Here is a 17,713-nt window from a genome sequence, read left to right as displayed (position 1 = left end):
TGGGTGAGAACGACATCTCGATGCCGAACCGCCAACCGCTCTGATTGAGCGAGAATCAACCAATCGTTGATAAAATTGAGTATGCGGATGACCTGCAGTAGCAACGAGACCAGTGCCGCATCCACACACTTGGTGAAAGTGCGGAGTGAGAGTGCTAGGCCGAAGGGAAGAACCCGATACTGACACGCTTTGCCCCCAAAAGCGAACCTCAGGAACTCCCTGTGAGAGGGAAAGATGGGTACATGGGACAAACGTCCTAGAGGTCTGTCGTGACAAATCAGTCCTTGGACCCGATTTGGAACACGATCTGCCTAACTGTGAGCATCTTGAACTTCAGCTTTCTGGCTGAGAGGTTCCGAAACTCAAAACCAGTATGGGCCTCAGCCCCCCATCCTTCCTTGGAACAATGAAGTACCGGCTATAGCAGCCGGAATGAGTCTCATGAGGAGGAACCACTCGATGGCTTCCTACCTCAGCAAAATATCGACTTCCTGTTCCAGAACCAGAGCCTGCTCGGGGCGGACCGTAGTCATGCAAACCCCGTTGAATAGCGGCGGTGGCCCATCGAACTGGATGGAATAACCACGCTCTACTGTCTGCAGGACCCAAAGAGACACCTCTGGCAGTTGCTGCCAGGCTGCTAGATGATCTACTAAGGGAATCAGTCACTCGAGACTGACCTCTGGTGTTAGAGAAGCGGCCAGACCGCTGTCTCGACGCGGCGTACCGGGACGAGACGCGTAATCTAGCGGCTGAGGCGAGTTTCTCAGGCCCGCAGTCACTACCGGCGGGGAATTCTGAGAAAACCACTCGCTGGGACCTGCTGTGCCCTGGAACTGCAGGGTTGACAGACAAATCCCCGGAGGACACCGAGGGGAGACGGTCACCGTGTGCCGCGGTGTAAGCCGCTCCACCCCAGTAGGGGTTGTCCTCCGCAGTCCTGGGGCTTGCCCGTCAGGACCTCTGAACGAACCAGACCCTGCCAGGCAGGGCCCAAAGAGACGCATTCGGCAGCTCACTGCCCAATGATCTACTAAGGGAATCTGGCTCTAGAAACTGACCTCTGGTGTCAGAGAAATGGCCAGACCGCTGTCTCGCTGCGGAGCTTCGGAGGGAGACGCGGTCTCTGGCAACTGAGGCGAGTTTCTCAGGCCCGCAGTCACTACCGGCGGGGAATTCTGAGAAAAACACTCGCTGGGACCTGCTGTGCCCTGAAACTGCAGGGTTGACAGACAAATCCCCGGAGGGCACCGAGGGGAGACGGTCACCGTGTGCCGCGGTGCAAGCCGCTCCACCCCAGTAGGGGTCGCTCTCCGCGGTCCTGGGGCTCGCCCGTCAGGACCTGTTGTGCGAGGAGTTGGTATGCGGAGGAGGCTGCGCCCGCCCAGGAGCCACCTGAATTTCGAGAGCGCGCATACCCTCTGCCTTCAAAGATTTCACCCGCGATCTCAACACCTCGGTGGAGATCGGGGAAACTGAAGGCTCTTGTGGCTCCTCACACTGGGGCGAGAGAGGCGGCGAAACCTCGTCATTGCTCGTCTCTTCAACCTCCTCGGAGGAAGAGAGACGAAGCGTTGAGCCCTCGTCTCGCGGGGGAAGAGACCGCTTCCGAACCGCGAGACGGGGCGCCAGATCTGGCGGATACGGGAGAAGATAGTTTTTTTTTTTTTCCTCTTCTCTTCTATATGCCCGCCAGCCAGATCAGCCTTTTTTTCTCTGAGCCCAACGAGCGCAGCCGCCGCTCTGCCTCGGCAGAGTGGGGCTGGCTTTATTTGTGCTTGTGCAACACTGGAGTTTACAACGCTCATCACCGTCTTTCTCATCCACCTCCTCGGTAGGAAGACAAGCGGGGCGTCGAGCCCTCTCTCTGGGGGAAGAGAACCGCTTCCGAGCACAGAGAGCGGGCGCTGGATCTGATGATCCATATGCGAGCTGCGCGAGCGCAGCCACCGCTCTATCTTTCTTTTTTTTTTTTTGCAAAAAGCAGGACCGACAGCGCGTGGAGAGCTCGCTTTCCTTCTATATATATTGGGGCGACAGAGGCGGCGAAACCTCATCAACGCTCGTCACGTCAACCTCCTCGGAGGAAGACAGACGAAGCGTTGAGCCCTCGTCTCGGAGGGGAAGAGACCGCTTCCGAACCGCGAGACGGGGCGCCAGATCTGACGGATACGGGAGGAGATAGGGACATTCCCGTCTCACTCTCGTCCGCCAAATCAGCCTGTGAGTCCCACGAGTGCAGCCGCCGCTCTGCCTAGGCAAAAGCGGGGCCAGCACCACGCGGGGAGCTCACAAAGGCTCCCTCCTCGAAGAGAGCCCTCCGAGTGCGGAGTGTTTTTTTTTTCACAACGCGGGCAGTCAGCTCCCTCGAGAGCCGCTGCCGCGCGCTCCGCACTCGGGTAGACCACGCACAGATCATGTGTGTCCCCACTCGTAATGTAACGCAGGCAGAGGACTAGCACACAATCTGAAACGCGATCTAGGATCGCCCCCTGTTTTGGTCTTAGCTTTAGGGATGTCTACTTTCTTTTCTCAGGACATACAACACTAAATAAGACTCACAAAACAGATATGGACTGACAACACACAGAGCGCTTGCTGAATGACAAAAAGCTGACGCGGGCTCTGCCTCACGTGCTTATATACCTCCTGGCCGTGACGTCACCCCGCCCGTGACGCCTCGCCCTTCTATTGGACTTGTTGTAGACGATATTCAGAGCGTCGGTTACGCTGATGGCGTTCCCATATGCGTTTTGATGCAGCTCGACGTTCCTGGAAGGGAACCGACCGTCTGCTAGCCGCCTCACATCACAGAAGTCAGTTAATTCTCAGCACATAGAGACTCTTTCACCTAGATATCACACTATAGAGACTGTGTCTGTTCCCCGAACTAGAAAATACAGAAAACATCCAAACCAAAGTAAGAGTAACAATTTAATTGATGTTCAACAAATAAAAAACAGATATAATACAGATAAACAAATGATAAAGCTTGGCTTATTGAATATTAGATCCCTTTCTACAAAAGCACTTTTTGTAAATGATATGATCACCATAAACTAGATGTGCTTTGTTTGACAGAAACCTGGCTAAAACCAGATGACTACATTACTTTAAATGAGTCCACCCCCCAAGATTACAGTTACAAACATCCAAAAGGTAAAGGGGGAGGTGTTGCCACAATTTATAGCAATATTTTCAGTATTTCTCAGAGGTCAGTTTTCAAGTATAATTCGTTTGAAGTAATGGTGCTTCATATAACGTTATCCAAAGAAACAAGTGTTAATGATAAATCCCCTGCAATGTTTGTACTGCCTACTGTATACAGACCACCAGGGCACCATACAGACTTTATTAAAGAATTGATGATGATTTTCTGATTTTCTATTTGAGGTAGTGCTGGCTGCAGATAAAGTCCTAATTGCTGGTGATTTTAATATCCATGTTGATAACGAAAGAGATTCCTTGGGATCAGCATTTATAGACATTCTAAACTCCATTGGTGTTAAACAACACGTTTCAGGACCTACTCATTGTCGAAATCATACTCTAGATTTAATACTGTCATATGGAATTGATATCAGTGACGTTGAAATATTGCAGCAGAGCGATGATATCTCAGATCATTATCTAGTTTCGTGTATATTCCATATAGCTAAAGCTGTAACGCCAACTCCTTGTTACAAATATGGTAGAACCATCACTTCTACCACAAAAGACTACTTTATAAATAATCTTCCTTATCTCAATTCCTCAGCATATCCAATTGCTCAGAACAACTTGATGATGTAACAGAAATTATTTACTCTCATTTTTCTAGCACTTTAGATACGGTTGCTCTTTTACGCTTAAGGAAGATTAAGGAAAAGAGTCCAACACCTGGTATATAATGAGCACACTCGGGCCCTAAAGAGAGCAGCCTGGAAAATGGAGCATAGCTGGAGAACAACAAAATTAGAGGTATTTCGTATTGCTTGGCGGGAAAGTACCCTATCCTACAGAAAAGCATTAAAAACTGCTTGATCTGCTTACTTTACGTCTCTTTTAGAAGAAAACAAACACAACCCAAGTATTTATTTAATACAGTGGCTAAATTAACAAAACATATAAAATCAGCAGGTGCAGACTTTACCCAGCAGCACAGTAGTAATGACTTTATGAACTACTTTACTTCCAAGATCGAAACTATTAGAGATAAAATTGTAACCATGCAGCTGTCAGCCACAGTATCGCATAAGATAGTGCACTATAGATCCCCTGAGGAACAATTCCACTCTTTCTCTTCTGTTGGAAATGAAGAATTGGAAAAAACGTGTTAAATCATCTAAACCAACAACCTGTATTTTAGACCCTGTTCCATCTAAGCTCCTAAAAGAGGTGCTTCCAGAAGACCTCCGTGAAGTTGGCCCCCCACCCAAAGCAAAATGTCACAAAAATAGTCTCATTCGTTTGTGCTCTGTTTGTGCTGGTTTGTGCTGTAAAAATCTTTGTTTGTGCTGCTTTGGTTGGTTAGATATAAAACATTTATTTAATGGTCATTCTGAGGTCACTCAGCCCCCCCACATACTCCAAATTCACCCCAAATAGCCTCGTTTGTTAGTGCTTCGTTTGTGCTGGTTTGTGCCGTAACAATTTTTCTTTGTGCTGCTTCAGTTTTTAAAATATTAGATACTGAATTTTTGGGTCGATGACGTCACCAGCCCCCATCACGCTCCAAATTCACCCAAAATACTTGTGTTTGTTTGTGCTCCGTTTGTGCTGGTTTGTACTGTAAAAAAAATTGTTTGTGCTGTTTCGTTTTTTTAGATATTAAAATAATATTTAATGGTCATTCTGAGGTCACTCAGCCCCCCCACATGCTCCAAATTCACCCCAAATAGCCTCGTTTGTTTGTGCTTCGTTTGTGCTGGTTTTTGCCGCTGAAAGTTTAGTTTGTGCTGCTTTGGTTTTTTGCTTTGATTTAGCATTTTATTTTGGGTTCCTCACTTATTCACTTTCTTGCCAAATTATTATATTCTAGTTATGTTTTAATACAACAGCAACTCTTTATCAAGGTTATTATTTTTTTTTTTTGTAGTCGTTGTGTTTATTAAAAGCAGCTCAATATTCATCTGCTGTCGGACTCTTTTTCCGTCATTTTCTCTCACTTAAAATGGTTTTGTGTGCGGGCAAGCGCCATCAAGTCGTAGCTTTATGTAACTTCAGCGCTTTTGTTCTCACCTTTTTGACCTTATTTACAAGGAGTATCATCTGATACACTTCACTCCCACCACGAGGTCACACTTCTTTTTCTCTTATGGAAAATGAGTTAGTACAGTTAGTGGGGGAAAAGTTGATACAGTTACAAACTCAAATTTCTGGCCAATGTAAGTATGTTTAAATGTCAGTTCACAATGTTATTAGTTACCCTTACAAAAATTAACCATGGTGTTAGTACAAATAAAACCATGGCTACTTTAGTTACATCATGGTAACCATAAATTAACCATGATTTTTGCTAACCATAGTTTAACCATGGTATTTGTAGGAAAATTGTAATATAAGATATAACATCCTTATATATTATTACTATATTATCCTTATTTTCAGGACAATACAGTAATACAGGTTTATACTATACATTACATTTTTGGATTCTGGGTTATTATGTTTTGCTTATGCCAGATGCCCAAGAAACTAGCAGTCGACAGGGATTCCATTTTCACAGTCCTGTGTTCATCAAAAGAGGACATAGTCAAAAATGGCAACATAGCTACTCCTAATCAGAGCATCTGGACAGAGCTTAGTAAGCAGCTAGAGAACAAGATCACCGCAAAGGCTCTATACACTTTTGTTAAATTAAACAGACACACCATCTGGACTGCTTTAGGGTTTACTCATGAAAGTGTTAATGAAACAAGTGGCAGCAGTGATGACACTGACTTTGAGCCAGGATCCCTTTCCCCAGACCAAAAGATTGCTGGACTTTTGATCTTGAAGTTCCATTTCAGAAATGGATTGAATTTATGCCTGAAACAGTTCAATACAAAAATAAGATCTCTAAAACACAAAAAAGGGAATACACAATTTTGAAGCCTGGCATCTGGAGGCATGTGATAAATCATCATATCTGGCAAGAGGTGAAGAGTCCCTGCACATTTGCCTTTAAAAGAGCCAAGGTCTATCCATCAGCCACAGATAAATACATAGAAATCAGAGGCACGTGTAAGGAGTGTCATGGCCACATTCACATAAAATGTGACAGAGAGCCTGAAATGAACAGCCCAATGGTGCTAAAGTGTTTCATTAAAAACACAGATGACTCCCTGCACACTGGCTGTTCCAAGCGTCCAATGTCTGGTAACTTGCGTGTGCAGATATCCAAAGAACTGTGTGAGGGTAGAATGGAATACCATGTATGGAGGGCATCAGAGGCAACAAAGCTGATGGATTTTGGAGATCCTGAGCCAAGCCATCTGCCTAATTTGACCACTCTGCGCAAAGCAAAGCAAGAGAGAAATTCCTTAGAACTTGGCGACAAGGATCCTATTTTGTCACAGCAGATGTTAAAATACAGTGCACCTCACAGTGGTAGCATTAAAGAAATTGGACTGGACAAGTTTTTCTATCACTATTGGAGTCAAAGACAAATGTATATGTACAAGACATTATCAAAGACATCTACTAACTCCACTGTGAGTTTTGATGCAACTGGCTCAGTAGTGAGGAAACTCCAGAGACCAAACGGCATGTCTGGCCATGTCTTCTTATATCAGGGTGTTCTGGCAGGTGATGAGAGCTCAAGTGTTCCAGTCGTGCAAATGCTGTCAGAGAGACATGATCTTAATGCAATAACACATTGGCTGAAAGAATGGATACGTGCAGGTGCACCAACTCCAAAAGAGGTTTTAAGTGACTTTTCACTGGCTTTGCTCTGGGTTTTGGTCAAGGCTTTTACTCCGCATCCTGATTTGAAGACCTACATCAAAGTGTGTTGTGGCGTCTTACTTGGTAAACAGTCTGCAAAAGTGCCACCTTGTTTTGTCCGGGTTGATGTTGCACGCTGCATCAAGATGATCTACCAGTGGGACTGCTTGAAGAAAAAAACATATTGCATTAAAGATTTCTTTGTGAGGTCAATGGCACAGCTTCTTAAGTCACAATCCATGGACGATGCTAAAGAGCTACTACGGAGCATTACTATTGTGGCTCTCAGTGAAGCAGAGGGCAATGACAGCTCGGGAGTCCTCCTCATATCAGAAAGGTGCAAGAAATACATGAAAGCCCGAATTGTATAAGAGAATGTCGTCATTCCAGATGTAGAGGGTGAGGACCTGGAAAAAGTGGATCAAACGCAGTGGGTGGGTGACCAAACACAGACAGACCTACGGCAGTGGGTGACAGAAATATGTGAGGAGAGCAGGTCTCTTGCCGTGGCTAATGGAGAGCCTGATAATATGTACTTCCTCCCTGAGATCATTCCCAATATAATCTGGCTTGCAAGCTACTTACCACTCTGGACAGGGGTAATGATCCCTCACTTCCGAAGCACCAACATCATCGCAAGTTCAACCAATGTTGAAGCCGAGTTCAAAAACATTAAACGTGGCCTTTTCAAGCATGAAAACTTGCAAATTCGAGTGGATTGATTCATTGCTCGACATCTGTCCTTCGTTAAAGGCAACATGCGCATTTGTTCTGCAAAACAAAAAAGTAAAGAAAAAAAAGGTGAAGAAGATGCAGCTGTTGCAACAGTGATCGTCAAAGAATCCAATCCACTACCAACTATAACTTGCAGTTTAGATGTAAAACCAGAAATGGATGCTTCCTGTTCTGGGAAGTCTGGCTTTGTCACAAACATCCATCCAACAGAGGAAGACCCTGTTGAAAACTGGAGAGGCCTAGCTCTTCCACCCAAAAAGAGAAAGAGGAATTCCTACCTCTCTCCTTGTCCTGAATGGCTCTGTGCAGATCCATCTGTGAGGGGGAAAAGACTGAAAGTGGAACTGTTGAAAAATGGAAATAATCAACAGCCTGTTAAACTCAGGAAATCAAGAATCTCTGCGATGAACACATGTGCATTTGATGCTTTTTGTCAATGCTTATGTTGTGCTTTCTGTGATAGTGTCGCTTTTGCTAATTTTGTTTGTGGAGGACTCCAACAACCTTCTCCAGCTAGTGAAAACCATCAGCACAAAGGGTCTGAATGCACAGGCCTACACACAGAGGTCAGAGCTGCTGAATGAAATATTCAAACCTGTCCAACTGAAGTCTGGTGCTCTCCAAATAGATGCACAGTGCCACATCTCCACTATCATTTAAAAATCAATGTCAAAACATGCATGTGTGTACTTGACAAAACAGTGCTCCTCACAGCATTGCAGTCTCAGCACATAAGTCACATGGGAAATACCATTTGTTTGTACTTCTGTTGCTGTACTGCAGGCTTCTGGCATCGCTCATCTTCAGACTGCAGTGGAAGAAGGCCTTAACCTTCCGGAGTCCCCCTGCCTCAGGCCAGTCCAAAGTCCATCACAGTGTCCCTCTGCATTCAAGACAGACTCTACATCAGGAAAAGAGCTCTGTGCAGGGAAAGTTTCTCACAGTTACAGTCTGGGAGAACTTCTGTGGATTGACACTGACCTGGGAAGCAACTCCACAGAATTTCCTTTGAGTGAAAAATCTATAGATATAAACAGTTCAAGCATATCACAATGTTAGTTTTAAAATTTGGACTATATAAATGTGCGCTAGTTGCATATCTAATCATTTGTGAGAAGTGTGGAAGCTGAAGCGCACTTTGCAGGACATGGAGGCGCCAGAGTGGTCACTTGCATTTTTTTCTTGATAGTGGAAACAACTTCAAATATGACGTAATTTTTGCTCATAAAGGTAAGTCGATAGAATACGGGACGCACGGCCTATAATTTACTGCTGAAATGTTTGCAGGGCAAATCTCAGGTCAGTCTGAGCGCTCACAGTACGCACAGTGCGTACAGCCATACACTTGCAGGCGCCACTGCACACACGTAGCTTGTATAAGCACAGAGATACAGCAGACATATTATGGTGTGTGTATTTATGACATACTGTTGCTATTCACATAAAGACATACAGTAACAAGTAAAAACATTTACCTTGAAGTTGGTGTTACATTTCACACATCTTAGTGTTCCGTTGGAAACACACAGTCTATCGGTAAGTTAGGGTTTTACATCAACTGTATTGTTAAAAAAAACAAAAACAAAGCAGCACAAACAAAACTTCTATCAGCACAAACGAAGCCTATTTTAGGTGAGTTTGGAGCATGTAGGGGGGCTGGTGACGTCATCGCCTATAATATAATGTCTAATATTTAAAAAACCAAAGCAGCACAAACGTACCAGGTTACGTATGTAACCCAGGTTCCCTGAAGGGAACGAGAGCTACGTCCGAAGACGCTATGGGAACGCCATCAGCATAACCGGCGCTCTGAATATTTTATACAACAGTCTAATGGATGGGCGAGGCGTCACGGGCGGGGTGACGTCACGACCAGGAAGTATATAAGCACGTGCGGCAGAGCCGGCGTCAGCTTCAAAGTCATGAAGCAAGCGCGGGCAGGGACGCCGGAAGTGTGGCTCGGGACGTAGCTCTCGTTCCCTTCAGGGAACCTGGGTTACATACGTAACCTGGTACGTTCCCTTCCAGGAACTTCGAGCTACGTCCGAAGACGCTATGGGAACGCAATACCAACGCCGCCAGACTGACAAGTCCCTGCCTGGTGTCAGGCTGAAAGGACGGAAGAGCCTGGAGTGGCTCTGATGTCGAGGTTATAGAACCTGGCAAACGTCAGGGGCGTGGACCATCCCGCAGCGTTGCAGATGTCTTGGACTGAGACACCTGCCCAGAAGGCCTTGGAGGCCGCCACACCTCGGGTAGAGTGCGCTCTGACTCCCAGCGGCGGGGGACGCTCAGAGGCCTCGTACGCCAGATTGATGGCATCCACAATCCACCTACTAAGAGTGGGCTTTGAAGCCGGAAGACCCCTCTTAGGCGGACCAAAGCACTCGAGCAGTTGGTCCGTCTTTCTCCACAGGGCAGCTCTGTGGATGTATGCGTCCAGTGCTCGCACTGGACACATACAGTTGTGCCTTTCCTGGTCGTGCTCCCAGAAGGGAGGAGGACAGAAGGCCTGGAGTACGACCGGCTGTGATACGACCGTCGGAACCTTCGGTACGTACCCCACACGGGGGTAGAAAAAGACTTTCGCCGAACCGGGCGCTAAGTCAATGCACGAAGGGGCCACAGAAAGGGCCTGAAGGTCACTCACCCTCCTCAGAGGAGTGATGGCCAACAAGAAGACGGTCTCGATGGTGAGGAGTCTATCTGTTATCTCCTCGGGAGGCTCAAAGGTGCTCTGCACCGAGCTTCCAGTACCACAGCCAGGTCCCACGTGGGGACACGGGGTCGTACAGACGGCTTCAGCCTCAGCGCACCGCGGAGGAAACGTGTAACCAGGGGGTGTCTGCCCACTGACTGGCCACCAATAAGGGCGTGGTACGAAGAGATAGCTGCCACGTAGACCTTAATAGTGGAGTGGGTTAACCCTGCGGAGAAATGGGCCTGCAGGAACTCCAGAACTGCGCGAATCGGGCAGTTGACTGGGTCGAGCTGGCGATCCCCGCACCAAGAAGTGAAGAGTTTCCACTTCAAGGCGTACAGTTTCCTCGTGGAGGGAGCTCTGGATTGGAGGAGGGTCTCGACAACCTCGGTTGACAGACCGGACGCTATGAGTTGCGCCCCCTCAGGGGCCATACCCACAGCTTCCACATCTCCTGTGAGAGGAGATCGCTCCTGATCGGCACCGGCCACGGGGCGCCGTCGAGGAACGAAATCAGGTCCGAGACCCATACTCGGCCCGGCCAGAACGGCGCTACTAACAGTAGGCTTACCGCGTCCCGGCGCACTCTCGCCAAAACTCCCGGGAGCAGAGCGATCGGGGGGAAGGCGTACAGACGGAGCCTCGGCCACGTCTGTACCATAGCGTCCAGTCCCGGAGGAGCTGGATGAACCAGAGGGGACATTGCGCTGACTCTCGAGTGGCGAAGAGGTCCACCTGTGCCTGGCCAAAAACCTTCCACATCTGCTTCACCCCTATGCCTGCTCCCATATAAAGATGCCCAGGAATGTGCACAGCTCTCAGTGACAGGAGCTTGCCCTGGGACCACACAAGGATCTGGTGTGCCAGCTTCTACAAGGGGCGCGACCGCAGACCTCCTTGGTGGTTGATGTAAGAGACCACTGCCGTGCTGTCGGTGCGGACCAGCACGTGGTGATCTCCCAGGTCCGGGAGGAAGTGCTTGAGCGCATGGAACACAGCTAGGATCGCTAGCTTGTTGATATGCCACATCAGGTGGCAACCACTCCACAGACCGCGGGCAGGGTGGCCACTCATGACCGCACCCCAACCGGTGAGGGAAGCGTCTGTCGCTAGCGAGACGCGGCGACAAGGAGCTCCCAGCACCGGGCCCTGAGACAAGAACCAAGGTTTCCTCCACATGTCTAAGGCACGGACAACGGCGTGACACTTTGACAGCGTGGAGCGAGTTTTCCCTCAAGAAAACCCCCTTGGTCTTGAGCCACCACTGTAGGGGCCTCATGTACAGCAGGCCAGAAGGTATCACGCTGGACGCAGCTGCCATGAGCCCGAGCAGTCTCTGAAACTGCTTGACAGTGAATGGCTGGCCCTCTCGCACTCTCTGACTGTCGTGAGGATCAACTCGTCGAAACCCACACCACGCCTAGATAAGTGGTTCTCTGAGCCGGAGAAAGCACACTCTTCCTGGCGTTTAGTCTTAACCCCAAGTCTTTCATGTGGGCGAGAGCGACATCTCAATGCCGAATCGCCAAGCGCTCCGATCGAGCGAGCGGGGTGAGAGTGCTAGGCCGAAGGGAAGAACCCGATACTGGTACGCTTTGCCCCCGAAAGCGAACCTCAGGAACTTCCTGTGAGCAGGAAGGATGGACACATAGAAATAGGCGTCTTTGAGGTCTATCGTGACAAACCAGTCCTCGGACCTGATTTGAGACACGATCTGATTGACCGTCAACATCTTGAACTTCAGCGAACTGACTGAGCGGTCCAGGAGACGCAAATCCAGTATGGGCCTCAGCCCACCATCCTTCTTTGGAACAATGAAGTACCGGCTGTAGAAGCCAGTGTGGACTTCGTGAGGTGGAACCAACTCGATGGCTTCCTTTCTCAGCAAAGTACCGACTTCCTGTTCCAAGACCAGAGCCTGCTCGGGGCGGACCGTAGTCACGCAAACCCCGTTGAACAGCGGAGGTGGCCCATCGAACTGGATGGAATAGCCAGCCTCTACCGTCCGCAGGACCCAAAGAGACACATTCGGCAGCCACTGCCAAAACGATCTGCTAAAGGAATCAGTCTCTCGAGACTGACCTCTGGTGTCAGAGAAGCGGCCAGACTGCTGCCTCGCTGCGGCGCACCGGCAGGAGACGCATGATCTGGCGGCTGAGGCGAGTTTCTCAGGCCCGCTGAAATCACAGGCGGAAGAACCTGAGAGTACTACTCGCTGGGACCTGCTGTGCCCTGGAACTGCAGGGTTGACAGACAAATCCCCGGAGGGCACCGAGGGGAGACGGTCACCGTGTGCCGCGGTGTAAGCCGCTCCACCCCAGTAGGGGCCGCCCTCCGAAGTCCTGGGGCTCGCCCATCAGGACTTCTTTGTCGAGGACCTCTTGGCCGACAAGACATCCCTCAGGTCTGCCTTTGGCCTCGAAGTCCCCGGCGCGGAGCTCTCTTTCTGCGCAGCCCTATGTGAGGAGCTGGTAAGCGGAGGAGGCTGCCCGCCCAGCAGCCACCTCCCACTGGGGCGAAGGAGGCGGCGAACCTCGTGAACGCTTGTCACATCAACCTCCTAGGAGGAAGAAAGACGCAGCGTCGAGCCCTCATCTCGGGGGAAGAGACCGCTTCCAAACCGAGAGACGGGGCGCCAGATCTGGCGGATATGGGAGGAGATGTCCGTCTCGCTCTCACCAGCCAGATCAGCCTGCGAGCCCCACGAGCGCAGCCGCCGCTCTGCCTCGGCAGGTTTTTTTTTTTTTCTCGCGGCAGCCGCTCGTAATGTGGGCAGCCGGCTCCCTCGAGAGCCGATTTCGCATGCTCCGCCCCCAGCGAAGCCTCGTGAACGCTCGTCACATCAACCTCCTCGGAGGAAGAGACGAAGCGTTGAGATCTACGAGCCCCACGAGTGCAGCCGCCGCTCTGCCTCGGCAGAGGCGGGACCGAAACCGCGCGGAGAGCTCGAGAGCGAACGAGGCGGCGAAACCTCGCCGACGCTCGTCACGTCAACCTCCTCGGAGGAAGAGAGACGAAGCGTTGAGCCCTCGTCTCAGGGGGGAAGAGTACCGCTTCCAAACCGAGAGACGGGGCGTCAGATCTGGCGGATACGGGAGGAGATAGGGACATGCCCGTCTGACTCTCGCCAGCCAGATCAGCCTTCTTTTTTTTTTTCTTTTTTTTTGCGAGCCCCGCGAGCGCAGCCGCCGCTCTGCCTCAGCAGAGCGGGACCGGCTTTATTTGTGCTTGTGCAAACACTGGAGCTTACAAAGCTCATCGACATCTTTCACATCCACCTCCTCGGAGGAAGACAAGCGGGGCGTCGAGCCCTCTCTCTGGGGAAGAGAACCGCTTCCGAGCACAGAGAGCGGGCGCTGGATCTGATGATCCATATGCGAGCCCCACGAGCGCAGCCACCGCTCTGCCTCGGCAAAAACGGGACCGACACCGCGTGGAGAGCTCGCTTTCTTTACTGGGGCGACAGAGGCGGCGAAACCTCCTAAACGCTTGTCACATCAACCTCCTCAGAGGAAGAGAGACGAAGCGTCGAGCCCTCGTCTCCGGGGGAAGAGACCGCTTACGCACCGAGAGACGGGGCGCCAGATCTGGCGGATGCGGGAGGAGATAGGGACATGCCCGTCTCGCTCTCGCCAGCCAGATCAGCCTGCGAGCCCCAAGAGTGCAGCCGCCGCTCTGCCTCGGCAAAAACGGGACCAGCACCCAGGCAGACCACGCAACGATTGTGTGTGTGTCCCCACTCGTAATGTAGCGAGGGCAGGGACTAACACACAACCTGAAACGCGATCTGAAATCGCCCACTGTCTCAGCCTTAGATTTAGGCATCTCCTTATTTTTTTTTTTTGGACAGACAACACTAAATAAGACTCACAAGACAGAAATCAGACTGACAACACACAGAGCGCTTGCTGAATGACAGAAAGCTGACGCCGGCTCTGCCGCACGTGCTTATATACTTCCTGGTCGTGACGTCACCCCGCCCGTGACGCCTCGCCCATCCATTAGACTGTTGTATAAAATATTCAGAGCGCCGGTTACGCTGATGGCGTTCCCATAGCGTCTTCGGACGTAGCTCGAAGTTCCTGGAAGGGAACGAAACTTTCAGCGGCACAAACCAGCACAAACGAAGCACTAACAAACGAGGCTATTTGGGGTGAATTTGGAGCATGTGGGGGGGCTGAGTGACCTCAGAATGACCTTTAAATAAATGTTTTATATTTAACAAACCAAAGCAGCACAAACAAAAAAATTGACATCACAAAACAGCACAAACGGAGCACAAACGAATGAGACTATTTTTGCGACATTTTGCTTTGGGTGGGGGGCCAACTTCACGGAGGTCTTCCAGAAGTAATAGATCCTCTTCTGAATATTATTAACTCATCATTATCATTAGGATATGTCCCAAAAGCCTTCAAACTGGCTGTTATTAAGCCTCTCATTAAAAAAACACAACTTGACCCCAAAGAATTCATTAATTACAGACCGATCTCGAATCTCCCTTTTCTGTTAAAGATATTAGAAAAGGTAGTATCATCACAACTATGTTCCTTCTTAGAGAAAAATTATATATGTGAGGATTTCCAGTCAGGTTTTAGACCATATCATAGTACTGAAACGGCTCTCATAGAGTTACAAACTACCTGCTTTTATCATCTGATCGTGGTTGTATCTCTCTATTAGTGCTACTGGATCTTAGTGCCGCGTTTGATACCATTGACCACAACATTATTTTAAATAGACTAGAAAATTATGTTGGCATTAGAGGAAGTGCACTGGCATGGTTGAAATCGAAACTTATTTGACCGCTATCAATTTGTGGCAGTAAATGAAGAGGTATCATACCAATCACAAGTGCAGTATGGAGTACCTCAAGGCTCAGTACTTGGCCCTTACTTTTCACGTTTTACATGTTACCCTTGGGAGATATCATTAGAAAACATGGTGTTTGCTTTCACTGTTATGCCGATGATACCCAGCTCTATATTTCTTCGCGACCTGATGAAACTTACCAATTTGCAAAACTAACGGAATGTATAGCTGATATCAAAAACTGGATGACTAGCAATTTCTTACTGCTAAATTCTGAAAAAAACAGGTGTTAATTATTGGACCAAAAACTTTTGCATGTAATAACCTAGATCACTGTCTAATACTTGATGGCTGCTCTGTAAATTCTTCGTCATCAGTCAGGAACCTAGGCATACTTTTTGTTAGCAATCTTTCCTTCGAAAAACATGTTTCTAGCATTTGTAAAACATTTTTCCATCTTAAAAATAAATCTAAATTACGACCTATGCTCTCAATGTCAAATGCAGAAACGTTAATTCATGCATTCATGACCTTGAGGCTAGATTATTGTAATGCTTTTTTGGGTGGTTGCTCTGCACGTTTAATAAACAAACTCCAGCTGGTTCAAAATGCAGCAGCTAGAGTTCTTACTAGAACCAGGAAGTATGATCACATTAGCCCGGTTCTGTCAACACTGCACTGGCTCCCTATTAAACATTTTATACATTCTAAGATCTTGCTAATTACCTATAAAGCCCTGAATGGTTTGGCACCTCAGTATTTGAGTGAGCTCTTATTGCATTATAGTCCTTCACGTCCACTGCAATCTCAAAACTCTGGCCATTTGATAATACCTAGAATATCAAAATCAACTGCAGGCGGGAGATCTTTTTCCTATTTAGCGCCCAAATTCTGGAACAATCTATCTAACACTGCTTGGGAAGCAGACACACTCTGTCAGTTTAAATCTAGATTAAAGACCCATCGTTTAACCTGTCTTACACATAATACATTATCGCATTTCTATAATTCAAATCCGTTAAAGGATTGTTAGGCTGCATTAATTAGGTCAACCGGAACCGGGAACACTTCCCAAAACACCTGATGTACTTGTTACATTGTTAGAAGAATGGAATCTACGCTAATATTAGTCTGTTTCTTTCTTATTCCGAGGTCACCGTAGCCACCCAGATCCAGACTGTATCCAGATCAGATGGTGGGTGGATCAGCACCTAGACATGACCTCTACAGCCAGGACACCTAGATGAGCTCCAGAGACTGATCCCCAGTGAAGACCCTGTCTCCAAGACGGCCATCGGGACAAGACCACAGGAACCAGATAAGTCCTTTGCACAATCTGATTCTGCTTTATCCTAGATTTAAACTGCTGATTTTGTCTGGCCAGAGGAGAATGACTCTATTTCGACAAACTATTTTCCCGTCTAAATACTGTAAAGCTGATATAAAGCCACCCAGCTTTATATCAAGCCGATGTAAAGCTGCTTTGACACAATTTGCATTGTTAAAAGCGCTATACAAATAATATTGATTATTGACTTAAGCAAGGCAGTGGTCGTCTTGGAGGTATTTTTGGGGTCGTTATCATGTTGGAATACTGCCCTGCGGCCCAGTCTCTGCTTCAGTATGTCACAGTACATGTTGGCATTCATGGTTCCCTCAATGAATTGTAGCTCTCCAGTGCCGGCAGCACTCATGCAGCCCCAGACCATGACACTCCCACCACCATGCTTGACTGTAGGCAAGACACACTTGACTTTGTACTCCTCACCTGGTTGCTGCCACACACGCTTGACACCATCTAAACCAAATAAGTTTATCTTGGTCTCATCAGACCACAGGACACGGTTCCAGTAATCCATGTCCTTAGTCTGCTTGTCTTCAGCAAACTGTACGACAGCCATGCAGACCAATTTGATACAGCATGCAGCATATGGTCTGAGCACTGACAGGCTGACCCCCCATCCCTTCAACCTCTGCAGCAATGCTGGCAGCACTCATACGTCTATTTCCCAATCACAACCTCTGGATATGATGCTGAGCACGTGCACTCAACTTCTTTGGTCGACCATGGCAAGGCCTGTTCTGAGTGGAACCTGTCCTGTTAAACCGCTGTATGGTCTTGGCCACCGTGCTGCAGCTCAGTTTCAGGGTCTTGGCAATCTTCTTATAGCCTACGACATCTTTATGTAGAGCAACTATTCTTTTTCATGAGTTCTTTGCCATGAGGTGCCATGTTGAACTTCCGGTGACCAGTATGAGAGAGTGAGAGCAATAACACCAAATTTAACACACCTGCTCCCCATTCAAACCTGAGACCTTGTAACACTAACGAGTCACATGACACCGGGGAGAGAAAATGGCTCATTGGGCCCAATTTGGACATTTTCACTTAGGGGTGTACTCACTTTTGTGGCCAGCGATTTAGACATTAATGGCTGTGTATTGAGTTATTTTGAGGGGACAGCAAATTTACACTGTTATACAAGCTGCACACTCACTACTTTACATTGTAGCAAAGTGTCATTTCTTGTATAAAAGTGTAGTCATTTCTTGTACATT

The sequence above is a fragment of the Barbus barbus genome (assembly GCF_936440315.1).
Source record: "Barbus barbus genome assembly, chromosome: 5".
NCBI classification, from domain to species: Eukaryota; Metazoa; Chordata; class Actinopteri; order Cypriniformes; family Cyprinidae; genus Barbus; species Barbus barbus.
This window is presented reverse-complemented; position numbering follows the sequence as displayed.